Here is a 20,449-nt window from a genome sequence, read left to right as displayed (position 1 = left end):
AAATACTTGGTTTAGGTATTGATTTTTAAAACTGAAAAAGGTATAGTTAATCTATTTCTTTACTTTTAACCAACTCTTTATAAGAATATATCCAACACACAAGAACATTCCATTTTAAAATTCAGTGGAAAAAATCCTGCAGTCATATAAATGACTGCATAATTCATTCTTACAAACATGATATAAAATTTTTAGTAATCGCACTGAGATGAGAAGCATTTATAAGGGGATGAATGTTGAGACCACAACACTCTAGCTGTTCAGCTCTAGGTATTCTATTGTTTCCTTAATAGCACTAAATTAAAGTTCCTAATAAAATAAAATGGAATACTTAATTCAGCAAGAGAATTGTACCCTCAAAACTATTAATAGGTTTGTTAATGAAAAATGAACATAATCTAGTATACTTACAATATAATTTTATCCACAAACAATGCAACTGATATTTCTTAATGCCAAGAAAAGATTGTGTCTGGGTTCATACAACCTGCTAAGTGATAATTGTGGTTTAACAAGTTATACAGCTAAGGGACGTGGTGGCTCAGTGGGTTAGGATGCTGAGCTTGTCGATCAGATGGTCAGCAGTTTGGCGGGTCAAATCCCAAGTGCCGCGTAGCAGAGTGATCGCCTGTTACTCGACCCAGCTTCTGCCAACCTAGCAGTTCAAAAGCACGTAAAAATGCAGGTAGAAAAATAGGGACCACGATGGTGGGAAGGTAACAGCGTTCCTTTGGTGCCTAGTCATGCCAGCCACATAACCACGGAGATGTCCTCGGACAAGTGCTGGCTTGTTTGAAATGGAGATGAGCTAGAGTTAGAGTCCCTAGAGTTGGAAACGACTAGCACGCATGTGCAGGGGAACCTTTACCTTTACCTTACAGCTAAGCCAATGTAAACATCACTACCATTAAGAGAATTACTATAGAGAAAAGAATAGAAAATTGGTTTCCTTCTATATGTAATACAGGGTGCTGATTTAAGGCCTGGCACAGGTAGGATCTACAGTATTCATAAGAAGAAAGGACACATTTTCTCCTTCTCTGCTCCTCTTATTTATTTATTTATTTATTTATTTATTTATTTATTTATTTATTTATTTATTTATTTATTTATTTTAATTCCATTTATATCCCGCCCTTCTCCGAAGACTCAGGGCGGCTTACAAGCTTAGCAGTAGCCTTCATTCTATGTATATGCCTGCTTATTAGGGCTTTCACACACACACCAGCGGCATTATTACAAAGTCAGCTTATTGCCCCCAACAATCTGGGTCCTCATTTTACCTACCTCGGAAGGATGGAAGGCTGAGTCAACCTTGAGCCTGGTGGGACTCGAACCTGCACTAATTGCAGGCAGCTGGTGTTACTTAAGGAGGCATTAGCCCACTGCTCCACCAAGGCTCATCATTGTCCACAACTGAAAAAAACTTGCTGGCTTGAAAGTATACTATTTCCATCTTTGGTTATGGGAGGAGAGGTGTTACCTCCCGTTGATAGGGCACACAATTTAGGCATCCTCCTGGACTCACGACTCAGTTTTGAAGATCATATTGGAGTCGTGGCCAGGGGGGCATTTGCCCAGGTTCGCCTGGTGCACCAGTTGAGCCCCTATCTGGACCAAGATGCCCTATGTATGGTCACTCATGCACTCGTTACCTCCCGGATAGATTACTGCAATGCTCTCTACATGGGGCTGCCCTTGAATACCACCCGGAGGCTCCAGCTGGTGCAGAATGCGGCCACGCGGGTAGTGATGGGAGCATCCCGATACTCCCATATTACACCCCTCCTGCGTGAGCTGCATTGGTTACAGGTTGTCTTCCGGGTGAGATTTAAGGTTCTGGTACTTACCTTTAAAGCCCTACATGGCCTAGGCCTGGGATATTTGCAGGACCGTCTGCTGCCGGGAACGACTTCCCATCACCCAGTGCACTCACACAGAGAGGGCCTCCTCAGGGTGCCGTCGGCTAGACAATGTCAGCTGGCGACCCCCAGGGGGAGGGCCTTCTCTGTGGGAGCACCAGCCCTCTGGAACCAACTCCCCCTTGAGCTCCGGATGGCCCCGGATCTCCGGTCCTTTCGCCGCAGCCTTAAAACTTTCCTTTTTCATCAGGCTGACCTGGACTGACGACAGGGTTTTTTAAAATGTTTTTTAATTTTTAATTGTTTAGTTTAACTTATTTATTGGGGCTGTTTATTTAATTTCTTTTAACTTTTGTATTGTTGTTTTTATTGTTGTTAGCTGCCCTGAGTCCTTTGGGAGATAGGGCGGCATATAAGTCCCAAAAATAAATAAATAAATGTGTTGCTCGAGTGAGAACTTTGCCTTAATTTGTTTGATGATTGGTTTATTTCTTTGGCTGTCCACAGTATTGTCAGGAGTCTTCTCCAAGACCAAAGTTCAAAAGCATCAATCAATATGGTATTCTTCCCATCCTGCTTCTTTAAATCCAACTTTTGGTTCCATAGAGTGTCACAAGGAAAAACTTGGCTTGCCTGAATCTGATCTTGCAGGTATACAGTAGACACATCATGGCATTTGAATATATTTTCCAAGGTCTTCATGTCTTCTCTACTGAGTGCTAGTCTGTAATGTACTTCCTGATTGCTTGTTCCTTTACTGTTGATGATGGATCCTAAAAGGCAGAAGTTATCCATCACTTTGATATCTTGATTCACAATTCTAAGGCTGATTGTTCTAGGTGTTGTCATTAATGTGGTCTTATTTACATTTAATTTTATTACAATATTTTTCACTCTGCTTTTTGACCTTTAGTGATAGGGCTTGCAAATTCTTTGCGTTTTCGGTTATCAAGGTAGGGTTATCAACATAGCACAGATTATTGATACTTTTTTCCTCCAGTTTTTAAAACCATGCTCATCTTATTCCAGCTCAGTTTTCCTGGATGTATATCCCGCAAATAGTTGAATAAATAAGAAAGAATTAGGCAGGGATTCCAATTTTTATGAAACACATTTCACAACTAGATATGATTAACATAATGAGAAGCTTTTCTATCATCAATGAAGTGAATAATGAGCAGCATATACATTGTAGTTAGTTGAGTTAGTAATGTGCACATGTGCACCAAAGCTACTTTTTGCCTTTGAATTGAAAGTAGGATTCTTCTTCCAAAATATCAATAGTTCTGCCTAGTAATACTGTACCCCATTGCCCGCTGCTGTTGTAAAGCATTCATTCATTCATGAATGCATTCAATTGCCTTTGAGTCAGTTTTTGATTCCTGGTAAATGCCTTCTTGGACAAGTCTCTGCAGCTTTCTTGGCTAGGTTTTCTGAAAGGGGTTCGCCATTGCATACTTCCTAGGGCTGAGAGAGAGGTATTGGCTCAAGGTCACCCAGCTGGCTTTGTGTCCCAAGTGAGACTAGAACTCACAATCTCCTGGTGTCTGGTGCCTAACCTCTGTTCCAAATGGGCTCTCTTTTGTAACTTACAAATATTTATATTTTTCATACATTTTCTAATGTCAGTCTGAAAGATCTTCCTTACTAACAGACAGCAAATTGCAGAGCAGATGTTCCCACACACACCACTCTGTTCTTCCTTCTCTCTTAGTCTTTTAAGTTAAACTCTGCAGTTTTCTGCTTTTGTGCTTTATTTATGCCTGAACATATATTTTTGTTGTCATCAAAATTTAACCTGCTTCATTTCTCCTTCTAAACTACTGTAATCTAAGAAACTTCACTGAGAGTAATTGTCTGTTGTTGGTGATGAAAGTAAAAAGGCACTTATGTCAGTTCCTTATTTCTCCATTTCCAGCAAGGACAGAAAACTCAGTCACTTACTCCAATTTATCCCTCTTACTGGGCAGACCAAAACAAAAACAAAAAAGGAAGAAATGCTAATATTTACATCTGTATCCAAGCAAGTCTGACAGACACTTAACTTTATATCTAGATTCTAAGGAAATATGTATTTTATTCCCCAGAACTCACTGTCTGGTTTTTTGATGAACATTTATTTCCAAATTCAGACTGGACTGCAGTATTTCAGAGGCTGAAAACGTGCCTCCTCTTTCTATGTGCAAACCTTTCTTTCTCTGAAATGGAAGGACATTGTGATTCCCACAAGGGACAAGTGTCTGCAAAATTTGATAGAGCTTGCAGAGATAGCTAAATTGACGGCTTTGATTAAAGAAAAGAGCACAATTAATTTGTTTCTACTTGGAAACTGCTTTTAGACTTTGAGGTGGAAAAAGTGAAATTTTAGTTTTGGATTTTGCTGATTAGATAGGTTTGGTATTATAGAAATGACTAGTACTGTATGTAGTATTATATAAAAGTTGAGGTTTCATGTTATTACCTTATTCTATTGTATCAAAAGGTGTAATCCTTTTTTTTTCTTTTTTCCCTCTACCCCTTTTCTCTTTTCCCCTTTTCCTCCCCTATTTTATCTTTATTTTCATTTTTCTTTATATATTTGTATTATAGGTAAAGGTAAAGTTTCCCCCGCACATGCGTGCTAGTCGTTTCCGACTCTAGGGGCCGGTGCTCATCTCCGTTTCAAAGCCGAAGAGCCAGCGCTTGTCCGAGGACGTCTCCGTGGTCATGTGGCCGGCATGACTAGACGCCAAAGGCGCACGGAGCGCTGTTACCTTCCCACCGTAGTGGTCCCTATTTTTCTACTTGCATTTTTACGTGCTTTCGAACTGCTAGGTTGGCAGAAGCTGGGACGAGTAACAGGCGCTCACTCTGCTACGCGGCACTCGGGATTTGACCCGCCAAACTGCCGACCTTCTGATCGACAAGCTCAGCGTCCTAACACACTGAGCCACCGCGTCCCTGTATTATATGCTTTGATAAACTAATAAAATTTTGAACCATGAAAAAAAAAAAGAAAAGCACCATAAACCTGCATACCCTTTGAATGTCATCTCTAGTGTGGGGCAAAAGGACTTGTTAATCTGTAAAGAAGAAATAAAAACATTATTTTTTATTTTGTTGTTCAGTAAAATTTCAACAGCTGAAAGACAATGGTAAAAATATAATATCTTATTCTTACTTATGGGAGCACCTGCTGCCAGCGTCAACTTCCCTTCGTCCTGTGTGGTCCCACAGAGAGGGCCTCCTCAGGGTGCCGTCGGTCAGGGACTGCCGGCTGGCGGCCCCCAGGGGGAGAGCATTCTCTGTGGGCGCGCCAGCCCTTTGGAATCAATTGCCTGTTGAGCTCCGGATGGCTCCCGACCTTCTCTCTTTCCGCCGTGATCTGAAAACTTACCTATTTGAACAAGCCAGCCTGGTCTAATGGGTTTGGGGTATTTTAATTAGTAATTTTTAATTATTTATTGTAATGGGCTAGTTCTATTTAATCTTATTTTTAACTTTTGTATATTGTATTTTTATTGTATTTTTATTGCCCTGTACACCGCCCTGAGTCCTTCGGGAGAAGGGCGGTATAGAAATTAAATTAATAAATCAATAATAAATTAATAAATAATAAGTATTTATTTATACATTTAAAACTTTAAGAACAAGAAGCACCCAGACAGTACTAAGATGGTTTTCACCGTTCTTACTAAGACAAAATTTGTGCCCTTGGAAAAAGACCTTTTTTCCCTTTTATGCCTATTATTTTTCCATGCTCCTACTTAAAACTGGGGGGAATATCCTGATGCACTACTCATCAGCCATAAATCATAATTTGAGGGGAAAAATAGTCATCGAAAAACCAAGAAATATAGCTAGGTCAACATGTACTAGCTAACCAACACTGCCAATAAGTAAACTAAAAAAGACTTTTCAGCAGTAAAATTTTTCAGCAATATTTTAGCAATAAAATAAATACATGAAAGATTTCGAAACTTGCCATAAGCTGTTTTTTTTAAAAAAAATGAATCAGCAAAAATAACAAAAATGGCATTTCATGGTATGAATGTATTTTGCCATTTCCTATTTGCACAATGTCAAGAATGTGACAGTATTTATCAAATTCAACAGTCCATTTGCCTGATAAAGTATACAGAAGCCCTCAAGGTAACCTTCACTCATGATAACTTCATGTATACAATTTTATTGACCATCTAATGGAAATTGCCTTCTTCTAGGAGGGGTTTGTGTTTTTCTTGACCTTCACGTCCAGGCAAGGCATCCCCCATCTGAGTACTGCCATACTTCATTTTGAGAACATCCAAATACAAATGGATGCTACTTAAGCTGAGACATATGCCTGATGATTAATAATATAAATTAGCCAGCACTCTTCCCCATTTAGTGGGTATCTGCCCATGCAAGCATCCTAGATAAGAGTACAGGTAATCCTCAGTTTACCACCATTCATTTAGCGATTATTTGAAGATACACCACCACTAAAAAAAGTGATTTATGACTGGTCCTCAATTTATGATCATTATAGTATCCCGATGGTCATGTGATTAAAATTGGGGTACTTGGCAACTGACATATGTTTATGATGGTTGGAGCATTCTGAGGTTACAATATGTGATCACCATTTGCAACCTTCCCAACCAACTTCCAACAAGCAAATTCAATGGGGGAAGCTGGATTTGCTCAACAATTACATGATTCACTGAACAACTGCAATGTTTCACTTAACAACTGTGACAAAAAAGTCATAAAACCAGGCACAATTCAATTAATGCTTAGCAACAAAAATTCTGGTGTTGAGGATGTATTTCTGGATCTATCTTCTCTACTTCCTTCCTCCCCATAATGGTAGAAAGCCTATAAGGAAATGACAATCCACTATCAATGGTGAATTATATTAAACACTACTCAATATCTAGCCAAGACTCTTTTTTGATGGTCAAGTAAATTGCATATTTATTTCCAAAAACAAGAAGCTAGTCCTCTGCATTGGAGAACTACTGAGAGAGAGGTTAGAATTTTGCCCCAAAGGCTTTCCATGTGAGCTCTCTAGATATTTGTAGAGAGTGCTATACAGTCATTATGTTTTGAAATTTGGAATTTCACAACACATTATTCATTATCCCGGTGTTTTTTTATTCCAGAACTTTGATAAATGCCTCAATGAACAAAGAACAAAATGCTATCTCAGATCTTAATTGACTTAAATGTTGTATATCTGTTTTGCTTTTCACTCCAATTCATTGCCTGATTCATTTTCTTATGATGATTAGTCATCAGCCCACAATAATTTTTGTTTGGCCTCTTGAGATAACTAGCTTTTTATGTCCTATATGTATCTGTTATTTTCTTGTCATTTGGTGGTTACTCACTGGCCCTAAGTTGATCATTCAGTCATTCCTCTAACAGAGATTTATAGAATCTACCACATCAATGGCCAATTCTTTGGACTTTAAAAATATATCTGATTTGATTATAATCTGATTATCATTAGATTATAGTATTAACATAAATCAAATCAAATTTTTACTATGGTCCTAACATAATTCAAATCAAAACTTTATTACAGTCATAGACCACCATAGTATTAACATAAATACCATACAATGCAGAAATAACTGACTACTCTACAAAGCTTAATGAGCAAAACCCCTCATTCATCTATTGATTTATTTCATTCTGACCCATCTTCCTTAGTCAGCTTTACTAAGAAATGGCTTTTGCTATAGCTACATAAAATTGAGGGTGGGGAATGTCTCCAGGTACTCTAATGTTTCTCAACCTTAGAAGCTTGAAGATGTATGGACTTAAAATTCCAGAATTCCCTAGCAATCAAGTCCATCTCCAGGTTGTCAAGATTGAGAACACTGATCTAGTTCAAGAATACAAAACTATTGTACCTGTCTTGCTGGGGCAATCTGAAAGCAAACAAGGTGCATCACCCAAACCATTCCTGGATGCATCTCCCTTCCTGACTGTTTAGCGTAATTAGTTTTTCTCTCATTTATTTCAATGGGAAGGAGATTATGCAACTCAAGAACTGGCATACATTTACTTTCATAGTAAGTGGAAGAGGCTGCCAAAAGAGATAATTCAAAGCTTTCCCTTGATCATAACCAACATGTTAACATGTTCAATGGTGAGAAAAGTAAAATTCTACATTTAAGCAAGAAAAACCAAATGCACATGTATAGAATAGGTAATACGTGGTTCAGTAATGGTAATTGGGAGAGGAATGTTGGAGTCCTAGTGGAAAATCACTTTAATGTGAGCCAGCAGTATGCTGCAGCTGCCAAAAAAGTCAATACAATTCTATACTGCATTAAAGGGGTACAATCAAGATTACATGAAGTGTTAATGCTAATTTATAATGACTTGGTAAGACCACACTTGGAATATTGGATTCACTTTTGGTTGTCACAATATAAAAAGGATGTTGAGACACTAGAAAGAGTGCAAAGAAGACCAACAAAGATGTTTAGGGGAATGGAGGCTAAAACATATGAAGAACGGTTGCAGGAATTGAGTATGTCTAGTCTAGGGACACGGTGGCTCAGTGGGTTAGGACGCTGAGCCTGTCGATCAGAAGGTTGGCAGTTTGGCAGTCGAATCCCGAGTGCCGCGTAACAGAGTGAGCGCCTGTTACTCATCCCAGCTTCTGCCAACCTAGCAGTTCGAAAGCACGTAAAAATGCATGTATAAAAATAAGGACCACTACAGTGGGAAGGTAACAGCGTTCCATGTGCCTTTGGCGTCTAGTCATGCCGGCCACATGACCACAGAGACATCCTCAGACAAGCACTGGCTCTTTGGCTTTGAAACAGAGATGAGCACTGGCCCCTAGAGTTGGAAATGACTAGCATGCATGTGCGGGGGAACCTTTACCTTTACCTAGTCTAGTGAAAAGGACCATGGTGACATGTTAGCAGTGTTCCAATATCTCAGGGGTTGCCATAGAGAAGAAGGGGCCAACCTATCTAACAAAGCACCTGAAGTCAGGGAAAAAAGCAATGGATGGAAACTAATCAAGAAGAGAACCAACCTAGAACTAAGGAGAAATTTCCTGAAGTTAGAACAATTAATCAGTGGAATGATTTGCCTCTAGAAATTGTTGGTATTCCAGCATTGGAAGTTTTTAGAAAAGATTGGACAGCCATTTGTCTGAAACGATATAGGGTTTCCTGCTTGAGCAGGGAGACCTCCAAGGTTCCTTCCAAATCTGTTATTCTGTTAAAATAACTTCCATCTATTCTCCTTTTTAGACAGTTTGGAGGAAGGCATCTGACAACAGATATTTCTTCTGCTAACGAGGGATATTACTTCTATCCATGAAGGGCAAATATTGTGTCTTCCTAAAGTTGAATCTCCCCACTCAATTGTCACCTTAAGACAGCAATCTTAGGATTTTAAAAGAATAGACATTTTAATTGAACCTGAAACTCAATAGATAAACTAAGCAGTGCTTTTTTGGATAAGTCTTATATATAATCCCAATAGAAGACATAAATAGATACTCTAGTGATCAAGCAGTGATGCTCTTTGGACCATCAGCCTCAATTCTTTTCAAAGGCAATACTACTTTGAATATAATTTTCAGGTCACTTGGATCAAATCTTTGTTGTCCATCTAGGAATGTTGCAGCAAATAAAGAAGGAAAATTGACAAAACATTGCAACTAAGCAGCAATACTATTCTAAAGCAAAGTAAGGTTGCCTTTTTCACTCTCCAAAGTTTTCAGATATTTTGCAAGACCAGCCTGAAATAATATAAACAGGAGGCAATACAAAGGGATGGATCACAGAATGACAACCATCCATATTATACACTTATATGACAAATACATGAGCAAGGCTAAAATGTCTACACAGAGGGCTTTAAATATAGACCCCAGTTAACATACCATATGGATGTGTTGTTTGGGAAAAATATTTATAAAATGGTTTTTCCAAATGTTTAAACTACAGCAGATGCATTTTGCATTCATCTGTTTGGGTTGGCATTGACTGCAGGAGATTTGATTAATCATACAGACCTCCTGTAGCAAAGGAAACAAAGGCTATTATAGGATTCATCTGTTTATGACTAAACAGTGAAAGATTCCTGACTTCATCAAATAAGCATGCCCTCTCCAAAAGGTCTCTGAAATGGAGAGGGTTATGAGTAAGCTACTTTCCATGTTTCATCTTCCTGTCCTGTTCTGGAGACTTGCCCTTTTTTCTTTGTTCCAGCAAGAGAACAAATTATTCTGTGTATCATGCTTAGCAAATAACACTCAATATGCAAAGCCACTATATATCCGATTTTGGGGTTAATCACAGATGTATTTACTGACTTTCCTTTGCCTTCCTGAGTACTAAAAAAAAAGGACTCTTTTCATGATTTTTTTTTAAAAAATATCCAGAACATTTATTGCATTGCATTAAACATCCTGTTCCATGCAGATTTGTCATGATGTAAAAAAGTTGGCTTTATCTCTAAAACTGTCTTATACTGAGGACCTAAATATTCCAGATATTGTTGGGTTTCAGTTGCCATCCATCCATCCAATAAATTTTTTAGCTAATGGGAATTTGAATCTAGTAGAAAATAGAGACTTTTTTGTTGTTGAATGCCAGAATTATAACAAAATAACAGAGTTAGAAGGGTTTTTGGAGGTCTTCTAGTCCAACCTCCTGCTCAGGGAGGAAAGCTTATACTGTTTCAGACAAGAGTTGTCCAATCTCATCTTAAAAACCTCCAGTACTGGAGCATCTGCAGTTTCTGGAGGCAAATCATTCCACCGATTAATTGTTTTATCAGGACATTTCTCCTTAATTCTAAGTTGCTTCTCTCCTTGATTAGTTTCCATCTATTGCTTCTTTTCCTGCCTTCAGGTGCTTTGGAAAATAGGTTGACCTCCTCCTGTTTTGGGTGGCAGCCCCTCAAATATTGGAACACTGCTATCATGTCTCCCTTAGCCCTTCTTTTCATTAAACTAGACATAACCAATTCCTGGAACTATTCTTCATACATCTTATATTGTACACACACACACACACACACACACACACACACACACACACACACACACACACACATATATATATATATATATATATATATATATATATATATATATATATATATATATATATATATATATATGCTTTCTGAGGTTTTCGCGAGTGTCTGTATGTGGACCTTTGGTCATTCGGGTTTTTCCCCGCATAGAAATGAAGGTGTAGGGGCAACGTTTTGACAGAATCCCATCCGTCATCATCAGGCTGGTGGCTTCTGCTTCCTTCTTCTGGGAGAAGCATGTGGTAGTGGCTGTTTGTTCCTCTTTTTTAAACTGCCAGAGGGGGTGTGTTCTGTGGGTGGAGGTGTGCTCTGATTGGGTGGGGGATTAAGTGTGTTCTGATTGGGTGGGAGTGTGTTTTGAATGGTGGGTGTGTTCTGATTGGGTGGGGGTGTGTTTTGAGTGGATGGGCTGGTCTCAGCTGCCAGCCTTAGACCTGAGCTGGTGAGTTGTGCTGCTTTTGTTCGGCTTCGTGTTTGTGGTGGTGCCATGTTTTTATAGTGGGTATATACATACATATATACATACATACATACATACATACATACATATATATGTACTATTAGATGACTACTGCCTGTCGATGGCCTTCAGGATAGGCTAACACAGGAGATAAAGATTTGCCCCATGTTTGGGGCCTAGCAAGGTAATCTAATAGTTAACAAGCATTTGTCATATATCTCCCCTTGCTTCTCTGCTAACAAAGCGAGAGAGATCCTGTGGCCTAGAGGTGAAAACAACTGCCTAATGTGCAATCAGCCCAGGTTCGAATCTCAGAAGGGTATGGCTGACTGATGAAAACTAATAAGTTTGAAATGCATATCAGTCTCCCTTAATTCTTTGTTAGCAATTTAAAATTTACACAAATATGTATATATGGTATATACTTATAATGTCTTATCTGTCTTGCTCTTCTCTGCATTCTTAGGCATTATAAAGTGGTATTAGCACTTCACGTAATCTTAATTTTATCCCTCTATTTTTGGCAGCTGCAGGGTACTGCTGGCTCATATTTAAGTGACTGTCCACTAGATTATCTGCTATTAACTTTTTTAAAAAATTAGGTCTCAATTATTTTAGTGGTTTGAGAGAATTTTGAGAAACTTTCCAGAATGAAGTGTGATGCTCTATTTGTTTGGTTTACGAAGTAGCTAAGGGGAATGTCCCTTGCCTCAGTGGAAACATGCGTCCAGCCTCCCTGACTTTTGATACCTCCATTAACACCAAAGGAAATATATTGTTGTCATCTGTGTCAAAATCTCACAGGATAGTAAAGAGTTTTAAATGTGTACTTCCCTATTACAAATCAGTTTGTGGTTATTATTCCTTTCTTAATATTATGGAGTTGATTGGCCTGGACTCTAATTGACATGCTATTATTACTATATAACTATAATTATTGCTGTTATTCTCACTTGAGACACAAATAGCCTGGCTCAAATTATCATATTTTGGACACATTATGTGAAGATCCAGCTGTCTTGAGAAATCTATTATAATACTGGGAATCATATAAAGAAAGAGGAAAAACAACCAAGGTGGATACATTCGATTACACCAACAATCACTGGAAATCCTGAAAGGCTAGTCCGGGGACAAATCATTGAACTGAACTGAATTGAATAGTTTATTTGGCCAAGTGTGATTGGACACACAAGGAACTTGTCTCCAGTACAAACGCGCTCAGTGTACATACAAAGCAGTAGAACAATAACAACAACAATACCAATAAAAGGGAGAGTAAAGAACATAATAGGAAAGATAAATGATAATACTACAGCCACACTACATCAGTTAATAGACATTAGGCATCACTGAAAGAATGAAGTGTTCATCTGTGTGATGGCAAGAGGGGGGGGAAAACTGTCCCTGTGTCTAGTTGTTTTGGCATACAATGCCCTACAATGGTGTCCCAAGTTGAAACAGTTTGTGTCCAGGATGTGAGGGATCTGCAGATAACTTCTCAGTCTGCCTTGTGATCTGGGCAATGTACAGATTTTCTACAGAAGGTTGACTGGTTGCAATTGTTTTTTCTGCAGTCTTAACTATTCGTTGGAGTCTGTACCTGTCCTGTTTGATTGCTGTACCAAACCAGGCATTCCAAAGAAGATCTGTCTATGAGGTTTCTAAGAATAAAGACCAGTTTGTTGACATCTAATTAACAATCACTGCTATTATGTTTATTTTATTTACTTTGTTAAGTGTATATCACTTAGACCCAATGGATTGAACAGAGTAGTCTCAAAGATGCTTTTTCACAAGGCAACTGGACTTTCTTGTTGTTCTTTGAAGATGTTTTGCTTCTCATCCAAGAAGCCTTATGAAAAAGCATCTTTGGGACAACTATGACCTGGATGACTGTGGATCTCCATAGACATTGAACAGAATAGAAACCTAAGCCTAACCCTAAAATGTAATAAGTCTGAGCTTCAACCACAATTTACTACACATAATGTCACCTCCAGAGAAAACAGCAGAATTTGCTATTGATGCTGGGTACACTGGGGATCTAAAAGAGTAAGGTGGATTTTAGGTGGCTTTGTCTTTTCTTGGGAGTGATCATTTTCTCTTGTCAACTGTCAACTGTCCTCTGTGGTACCCACATGCATCCAGACACTGGGCTAGAAAGCAGGAGACTGTTCAAATCTCACCTCGGGCACAAAGGCAGCTGGATGACCTTGGGATGGGTCTCAGCAAAGGAAGAAGAAGGCGAGGGCAAACAACTTCTGAAAATGTTCCAAGAAAATTGCAAGGGCTAGTTCAGGAAGTAAACAGGAGTCAAGACTGACTCAAAGCCATTAAAAAAATGATCCTTAGCTGAGAGGATTAATAAATGTGATACTGATGCTATACTTACATCAGAATACACCCTAGTAATTTTATCAGTCACTGCAAGAAATAGTCATCCTTTTTTTCCAGATGGTAGTTAAATATATCTTCATTAAAGGACTTACTTTTTGTAAAACAAATGCAGCCGTGACTGAAGCCTTTTTCTTATAATTACATATCCCACAAATGTATTGATTGTTTAAGCAGCTTTAAGGAGATATACAAAGAAGTATAACTGCTTATATTTCATGGAAAAAATAAAAATACACTGGAGTGGGGGGGAAAGGTTTTGGGAATTTTACAGGAACTTAATTTTCTTGAAACTGAAAAGTCATGGAAACATATAAAACAGAACGGTTGGAATCAAGGTGAAAGATCTTGTAGATTATTAGCCTGTCATTTGAAACAACTGCAACAGTCTAATGTTGTATCCAGTATTAAGATTGCAGGAGGAAAAGATATAGTAATTTTGACTCAATAACTCAGAGGAAGAAAGTTAACAATTTTTAATATAATTTTCCTGCATTTATGCAAAAACTATTTAGCTGCCCTTTTTATGAAACAATAACTACCATTCTATGAAAACAAGAAAAGTTCCTGATGAGGATGTTTATCCTTTTGAATAATCCGTCATATATTGTATTGTGGGTTTTGCTATAATATACTGAAAGGTTGTAATTATTAGCCTTTTGAAATATTTTTTCTTCTAGTCTCTTTAATGGAAATCTGAATACCAATGGCTGAAGCATGATAGTTTTTGACAATGGTGCAAGCTTATTTGCCAGTTTTCTTATAATCACAAATATATTAACAATGAGCCTGGCATGATGACAAGAGATGATATTATTAATTTCAACTATCCATCCTGCTCAATTTTATTTTATAAAAGGTCATATAAGAAAAGAACTGTGATATAGTTCAGGCCTGAAAGAAGTCTTGCTTAAATATGATTTTTTTTATGAGTTTGCTAATATGTATTATTCTGCTCACTTTGTTAAAGTTATTACTGAATATAAACTGCAATTATACTCTGATGATTTCTTGTAATCTATTGATAATTATATGTTTGCTATTTGTCCAACAATCTGATAATTTATAAGATTATTTAGTCATGTTTGATATACTTTCTAAAAAATATCATGTTTCTGTGGAAATTTATAAAGAAAAAAGTAAAAGATATAAAGAAGTAGAATAAATAGAATAAACTGGTAATTTACAAATATTGTATATAAATTAAAGTTTTCCAGCATTGCACTAAGTAATCATAAGTATCTGAATATACTGTATCACTTAAAAAAAACAACCCAGAGATTTCTTATAAAGCTCTAAACCGAGATTAAATGTCAGGTTGTTGTCAGCACAGTATAAAACTTAAATAACATTATAAGCTAAATAATTTCTGGATATAGTAGAAATCCATACATGGGGATGTAATCTAGAGATGGGGTACAAGCTTATCAAATTCTATGTGAGACTTATTTTTTAAAGATTCAGAATTATTATGAGACAACAATTTTATACAACAATTAGCCATTATTTACATAGGGATTAAATGTCCTTTCCAATAAGAAACATCTTAACAGCAGTTAAAAATGGCAGGCTGAAACAGAAATTCAACTTTTAAAATTTGTTTACTCTGGTTATAAACCATTTTCCAGAGCTGTTGAGCCTTGCGACACTGCCACCAAATATGAGAAAATAATCTGACCTAGAGCAATACATTACAATTTTGAGAAAATAAACTATCCAATTTATCAATCAAAACCAGAGTAATATATCAAGCATTTGGTATACATATAACCTTATTCTTTCATTGAAATGCCAATTGTTGCTTTTCTATTACTACATTTAAATTCTGCATCCATTTAATCATATAGACTTTAACCTTTTGGTTTTACTTCACCAATAATTTACAAATAAGGTCCACCAAATACTCAAAGTTACTGTATGATAAAGATGTTAAAATTCAGTTAAATTTCTAACACCTCCCCTTTGCTTTTGCAATTTTTTATCATTCTTTAAACTATTGAAGACACTTGGCATCAATCAGCAGACTAGGTAACTTGATCATATATTCTTCATATATACACGTACATACATACATACATATGGATGGATATGTGTATGTATATGTGTATATGTCAAGGGACGTGATGGCTCAGTGGGTTAGGATGCTGAGCTTGTCGATCAGAAGGTCGGCAGTTTGGCAGGTCGAATCCTGCCAACCTAGCAGTTCGAAAGCATGTAAAAATGCAAGTAGAAAAATAGGGACCACTATGGTGGGAAGGTAACAGCATTCCGTGCGCCTTTGGCATCCAGTCATGCTGGCCACATGACCACGGAGACGTCCTCAGACAAACGCTGGCTCTTCGGCTTTGAAACGGAGATGAGCACCAGCCCCTAGAGTTGGAAACGACTAGCACGCATGTGCGGGGGAAATCTTTACCTTTACCTTTTTATGTGTATATGAAGAACATGTCCAATGATCAAGTTGAAACTTAGTCACACACACACACACACACACACACACATTCCAGAGCCATGGTGATGCAGTGGTTAGAATGCAGTATTGCAGGCTAATTTTGCCAACTTCCAGCAGTTCAATCCTAATGGGACTCAAGGTTGACTCAGCCTTCCATCCTTCTGAGGTTGGTAAAATGAGGATGCAGATTGTTGGGATCAACTTTGCAGACCTCTTAGAGAGATCTGTAAATCAGTATATGTCTTAATGCTATTCCTAGTGCTGTTCCGTATGAATTGTTTTCTCCTGATTAATAGGAAAAAAAACCCACTACCCTGCAAAGAAAAAGCTAAGAATACAAAAGCTGTCCTGCTGGTTCAGATGAAGAACCCTCTTTGTTTAGCATTGTGTTTCTCACAGTGTCCAATTGGGAAGGTCACATGCAGTGGATAGAAAAATATGCCTCTCATCCACTGCTCCTATCTAGCTGGTATTTGGAAGCCTGCATACACCACGCACAGCCCAGTCCAAGAATAACATCGGTCTTTAAGACCAATAAGCCTTGATAAGCCTTTTCTCCATTAATTTATCCAATCTCTTTTTAAATCCCCCTGATCCAAGTTAGTGGCCACCACCATATCTTATGATAATTAATTCCAAAGGTTAATTGGAATTAATTGGTGCTGGTGATGACCTATAAAGCCCTAAATGGCTTGGGTCCAGGATATCTGAGGGAACACCTGCTGCTGGCATCAAGTTCCCTTCGTCCTGTGCGCTCCCACAGGGAGGGCCTTCTCAGGGTGCCGCCGGTAAAGGATTGCCGGCGGGCAACAACCAGGGGGAGGGCCTTCTCTGTGGGTGCGCCTGCCCTCTGGAACCAGTTACCCGTAGAGCTTAGGACTGCCCCTGATTTTCGTTCATTCCGCCGGGACCTGAAGACCTGGCTCTTTGAGCTTTCCGGCCAGGACTGAGGATTTTTTAATTTTTTAACTTATTGTAATTGGGTTTTTAATCAGAGATATAGGGGTTTTAGATTTTAATTAAGGAAAATTTAATCTATTTTAATTGCTATTAATTTTTGTATTGTAATGTTGTTTTAATTGCCTTGTGAACCGCCCTGGGTCCTACGGGAGAAGGGCGGTATATAAGTTTAATAAATATAAATATAAATATAAATATAATTATGCACTGTGCTTCTTTTTGTCTATTTTAATCTCCTTCCAGTCAGTTTCACTTGATGGCTCCTATTCTTTGTCTTTAAAGAGAGGGAGAAAAATTTCTCCCTGACAATTTTCTCCATATTATGCATGGTTTTATACAACACAATTAGGTCCTCGCACCCACCCCAATCACCTCCCCCCACCCACCCCCAAACTAAATGATCCCAAACATTCTGGCCTTTTCAAGCTTCCAATCTTTCCCCTTACACTCTTCAGCTCTGTTCTCATTAAGTATGATGACCAGAATGTACTGAGATGCAGAGATAACATTGAACAAGGGTTTATGTTTATGTCATTTGTCACATTGTTTTGACATTGTCATTGTACCGCTATTATAAACTCAGGACCTTTTCCTGATTAAAGACGAATCAACCCTTCTCAACGTGTTGGTGAAATTAGAGGGGGGAGTGAGGAGCTTGCCCCAATGTGCATTATGCTCAGTTTTGCTAATCCCATGACCAGTGTATTTATTCAACACCCTCTGATGAAGACATTTGAAAACCCAAGTACACAATGTCAAGGGCCTATTGACACTTCCCAAATCCTCTAAAGGTTTGTTAACACAGGATTCATCTTTGCTCAGTTCATGCTGACTTTCCTTCAGCAAGGTTATTCCTCTATATGCTTAATTATTTTCTTTGATTGCTTGATGCTACTAATTTGCCTGGAACAGACATTAAGCTGACTGGCCTATAATTCCCCAGATTTCCCCTGGGTCTCTTTTTAAAAATTGGTTTGCAATGAGCTTGATCTGAGTCACAACCTCCCCAAAAACTAGGGTGCAAGAATTGGACTAAGCTAGAATCGTGAAATGTTCTGTTTGGGTAATCTACAGTTAGATTCAAAGTCTAAGTATGGTGGAAATATAATAATTCAATTCCTAACTAAGGATTTAAGGATTATTAAGTTAGGATCTAATATAGGCAGTTCCAAGCAGGGACTAATTTGCCCCACAGTCAGCCAGATCTTTCGAGTGGATTTTTGCAATTTAAACAATCTATCAAGTCCTTCCCAAGAACCTGGGATAGGCAGATGTTGTTGTTTGATGGTGCTAAAGGTATTATTTACTTGTTTATTTGTTTTCTGGATTCCTATAGTTCATATTCCTACATGAATAGATGAAACCATAAGCTCTATAGTCTTCCTTCACTATTCCTGCAACAGTAAAAAATAGTGTGGGGGGAATCACCATGAATTTAAAGTATCTTCAACCACTTGACACTTGATTGACAGTTTTATTCTGCTGCCAAGTAGAGGAGAGGGGGAATCAGCCCATAGTTTGTAACAATTTTCACTTGTTTTTTCTGTTTTTATTACAACTTTTCCCCCCTCTATTGGCCATTGCAGCTGAGCAAATATTTGGTGATGAACCATTCATTCTGTGGTTTTTCCTCTTTCTTTTGATGAGACAAACTTGGCAATATTAATCAGAAATGTAAACATTTCCTCAAAGCTATGTTTACAATTTCTGATTTATTTTGTGACTTTATGGGTGGAATAGATGATTCTTTAGAATGAGATTGGCCATTTAAATCATTTGATTCTCAGTGTTAAGTCTGAAAGATCTTGGAACTTCAGAAATGGAGTGAAAATTGTTCCCCTTCAAGTGAGCATCTTCTATTTCAGTGAAGTGGTATAGTGAAAGTTATACATTGTCCAATTTGGAGATGACTAAGGTGCTTAGAAGAAAAAACTTCTTTCTTCTCTCTGGTTTAGGTTTCTGTTCTCATAGTGACCAACCAGATGCAAAGAGAAGTGAACAAGCAGGAAATGACCTCTCCAGCTTGTCTCAATGTGTGTGTGTGTGTGTGTGTGTCGATATGTTTCCATGTACCAAAGTAGTTCAAATATGAGCAAGTGAATGGAGACTTGCTATTTTTGTAAATAGGTTACCTTAGTGCAGGCATGTCAAACTGCTGGCCCGTAGGCCAGATGTGTCACGCTGAAACCACGCCTACCCCATTGCCAGCAATGGGGGAAAAAGTTGTGATAAGTCACGTGACGTCACATGATATAGCGAGTTTGACATGCTTGCCTTAGTGGATATGTGGTTAATTTTAATAAGCAGTTATTAACTTCATCTGATATACATTTTCATATGCACATCATATGCATTTATTTATTAGATGAAATCTAGTATTAGTCTAGGATTAATCTAGGATTAGTTTCAGCTGCACAATATTTTATTAAGCTGCCTGTACACACAGACATGCAGACACATTTTCTTTGGGTGTGGGGAGGACATTAATATCAGAGTCATGTTTCTTTTAGGTGAATATAGTGTATTCATTGCAAGGACACTTGTGAGAAGAGCAGAATTAATTGGGAAGAGAGATGGAACTTCTGATGCCATCCTTTTACTCTCTTTTCAGGTCACCATAATGCCCAGCCTAACATAATAATAAACCTTTATTGTCAAAGTACAACATGTGTACATTGAGATTAGCTGAGCCTCCCCCCGTGCTCTCTCCCCGCAACACACAGTGACAACAAACCCTCCATTCTACCACACCATGTGAACCAACTACATCATACACCGGCCTCCCAAGTCAATTCTGCATAAGTTCACAGAGATTATGTCCCATTTAAAAGCCTAATAGCCCACGGATAAAAGCTATTTTTCAGCCTGTTGGTATGGCTGGCTATACTCCTATATCTCCTACCGGATGGTAGGAGAGTAAAGAGATACCGTCCAGGGTGTGAGTCATCCCTGAGAATCTTCCTCACTCTTCCAAGGCAACAAGCCCTGGCGATGTCATCCAGTGGTGTCAGGGAACAGCCCACAATGTCTTGTGCTGTGCTCACTACCCTCTGCAATACTTTTCTATCCGCGGCTGTCAGACCAGCATACCAAACCACAATACCATACGAGAGGACGCTCTCTATAGTAGACCGGTAAAAGAGGGTCATTAGCCATTGTTCTACTCTGTTCTTCCGCAAGACCCTAAGAAAGTGAAGCCTCTGTTGGGCCTTTCTAGCCACCTGGGTTGTGTTAACTTTCCAGGTCAGATCTTCACAGAGGTAGACTCCCAGAAAT

The sequence above is a fragment of the Vipera berus genome, assembly GCF_964194415.1.
Source record: "Vipera berus genome assembly, chromosome: 3".
Lineage (NCBI taxonomy): Eukaryota > Metazoa > Chordata > Lepidosauria > Squamata > Viperidae > Vipera > Vipera berus.
This window is presented reverse-complemented; position numbering follows the sequence as displayed.